Source organism: Theropithecus gelada, chromosome 14 (genome assembly GCF_003255815.1).
Source record: "Theropithecus gelada isolate Dixy chromosome 14, Tgel_1.0, whole genome shotgun sequence".
Lineage (NCBI taxonomy): Eukaryota > Metazoa > Chordata > Mammalia > Primates > Cercopithecidae > Theropithecus > Theropithecus gelada.
In genome coordinates, this window is record NC_037682.1 from 109946729 (window position 1) to 109950257 (window position 3529).

The following is a 3529-nucleotide window of genomic DNA, read 5'->3' on the forward strand; positions in this document are numbered from 1 at the left end:
AAAAAAAAAAAAAAAAAAAAAAAAGAAAAAATGTAAAATGTGTGCCTTAGGTTGACAAAGATCAAAAAAAGTTTACAAAACCCTTTTTGGAACACCGTGGAGAAAGGAGCACTTTTATTTATTTATTATTTACTTATTTTATTTTATTAATGAATTAATTTTTTTTTTCTTTTTCTGAGACAAGGTCTCATCTCACTCTCTTGCCCAGGCTAGAGTGCAGTGGCCTGATCTCAGCTCACTGCAGCCTCAACCTCCTGGATTCAAGGGATCCTCTACCTCAGCTCTACTAGTAGCTGGGATTACAGGCACATGCCACCACGCCCAGCTAACTTTTTCATTTATTTTTCATGGAAACGAGGTCTCACTGTGTTTCCCAGGCTGCTGTTGAACTCCTGGGCTCAAGCGATCCTCCCACCTCTTCCTTCCACCACGCCCAGCTAATCTTTGTATTTTCTTGTAAAGACAGTTTCCCCAAGTTTCCCAGGTTGGTCTCGAACCCCTGAGCTCGAGATCCTCCCATCTCAGCCTCCCGAGGCACTTTTTTCTTCTTCTTCTTCTTTTTTTCTTTTTCTTTTTTTTTTTTTTTGAGACACTCTCGCTCTGTCTTCCAGGTTGGAGTGCAATGGGGTGATTTTGGCTCATTGCAACCTCCACCTCCCTGGTTCAAGCGATTCTGGTGCCTCAGCCTCCCAAGTAGCTAGGACTACAGGTGTGCGCCACCACGCCAGGCTAATTTTTCTATTTTTAGTAGAGATGGAGTTTTGTCCTGTTGGCCAGGCTGGTCTCGAACCCCTGCCCTCAGGTGATTTGCCCACCTCTGCCTCCCAAAAGTGTTGGAATTACAGTTATGAGCCACTGCACTAGGCCAAAAGGCACTCTTGAACATTGCTGGTGGGAGTATAAATTAGCATAACTTCTACTGGGGACAACTTGACATTATCTATTAAAACTATAAATGTACATACTCAGCATCTGCTCTTCTAGAAATCTATACTATGGATACATTTGAACATTTGCAAAATGACATATATTAAAGGTTGTGCACTGCAGCATTGTTTGAAATACATACAACAGATTGGAAACAAGTGCCCACTGATAGAGAACTGATTAAAGTAAGCTCTATTTCTATTCCATACAGCCCTAATAATGAGGAAACTGTCTACTGATAGTAATGATTTCCAAGATATAAGTGAAATAAGCAATATTCAGGAAATGGGTTTGATATGCTTTTATTTATGGAAAAACTTCTATATGTGTATGCTTTTGTAGGCATAGACTATGTCTGGAAGAATATACAATAGACTGATAACAGTAACCCCTACTAAAGGGTAAGTAATATTACTGGGGTTGGGGAGAGGATAGTTCAGAACAAAAATAAAGTGAGGACTTTAATGACTTTAATTCCTTTAATTTTTTTTTGAGATGGAGTTTTGCTCTGTCGCCCAGGTTGGAATGCAGTGGTGGGATCTAAGGTCCCTGCAACCTCTGCCTCCCAGGTTCAAGTGATTCTCCTGCTTCAGCCTCCCAAGTAGCTGGGATTACAGGTGCCTGCCACCACACCCGGCTAATTTTTGTATTTTTCATAGAGATGGGGTTTCACCATGTTAGCCAGACTGGTTTCAAACTCCTGACCTCATGATCCACCCGCTTTGGCCTCCCAAAGTACTGGAATTACCGGCATGAGCCACCGTGCCCGGCCTCCTTTAATTTTTTTGTTGTTTTGTTGTTTTAGAGACGGAGTCTCACTCTCTCGCCCAGGCTGGAGTGCAGTGGTGCAATGTCGGCTCACTGCAACCTCCGCCTCCCGGGTTCAAGTGATTCCCCTGCCTCAGCCTCCCAAGTAACTGATTACAGGCGCCCGCCCCCACATCGCTAACTTTTGTATTTTTAGTCGAGAGGGGGGGTTTCACTATGTTGGCTAGGCTGGTCTTGAACTCCTGACCTCAGGAGATCCGCCCAGGCCGGCCTCTCAAAGTACTGGGATTACAGGCGTGAGCCACCATGCGCGGCCTTAAATTTTTAACCATATGAATGTATTAGATATTCAATAAAAATATGTTGAATGAAAATTTAAAATAAAAAATAAGTAAAGCACATGGAGTTTAAGGTACCTAATGTGTAAGGCATAGAATGTCTTTTTATGATCAACAGGATGGTTAACGGCTATTTGGTGTCAGACCCCAATGAGTTTTAGCACTTCTACTTACTAGCTGTGTGACTTTAGACATTATTCTAAGCCTCAGTTTCCCCATATGTAAAATCAAATTTATCTCATAGGATTGGAAAAAATTGAATGCACATAAAGCACTTAGGCTCACAGAAAGCACTCAAAATGTTATTATTAATATTTTTGCCCTAAAATCTCCAACAATAAACCAAATTCTGACTTGCTCTGGCTCCTTTTGGACTAGTCTAGAGGCAAAGAGTCAAACTATATGATTTCTCAAGGAATTTTTCTGCTCAGAGGCTTGAATCTGGAGACTCCAAACAATATTCGAAGACATTCTTCCTTCTTTCTGCTGCCTTCCAACCTGCAGACCTCCCACCTGTGTTAAATGAAGACTGCTTGAAGTGAGGTTACTCAGAACCCACCCGGTTCATGTTTTCTCAAGGGTAGAAGGCGGGAAGAAATCTGTTGACACAGTTATATAAAGCCTGTCATTCAGTCCCCTGCCTATTACCTCTGCAGACCGTTATGCATATTAAAGAAGGGGGGGCGGTAAATACAAAAGAAAAATAAGAGAGAGAGAGAGAACAAATCAGGATGCTTGAGGGAATACACGTGGTCGCCAATCTGTAACTGATCAGAGCAGTTACACTGAAGCAAAAAACCCAGCGCCCAACGCTAAATATATTGCAATGGAGAAACCGTCCACAATGGGGTGTCTCTGTCCTTAGCAGAGCCTTGGGGCTGCCGTTTAAGACCCTCCTGCTACTCCCACCCTTTTAGCATCTAGTAAACCACGCGCTGTAACAACGGAATCTTGTTCTGTGTATGCGTTGTGTGAGTGTGCGCTTTGCAAACCATCTGGGCCCCATCCTGCGCGGTTGGAACGAAGATCGATTCGGGACGAGTTGGGGGAGTTGGGGCTTGCCTGTGTCTCCTCCCTTTCACTGCTCCCCCCCCAGCCCCCATCCCATCGTCCGCTCTGCACAAATGTTTCGCCAGTGGAGGGACGTAGGTTTTCAGCACCAGGAGGCTGTGGACCTTCTCTGGAGGCGTGCAGTGCACCCTCCGGAGGGCCAGAGCTGAGTGCAACCTGCTAGCCACGACCCTCTCCCTCCTTCCCAAATTCGCCGCCCCAGGCTGTAATATTACATGCAGCGCGCTGTACCGGTGCGGGAGTCCAGGAAGGCTGCGTGACCTTCCAGCGAACTCCACCTCGGCTGGGGGGATGGAGGCTGCCCCGGGGCCTGCAGGCTGTGTATCGATCCCCCAGCTTCAACCAACGCAAGTTCCCCCGACACAAACCCCTCCCTACCCTCTCGGCTTTCCCAGCCTTGCAGGCTTCTAACGCTATACTCGAGG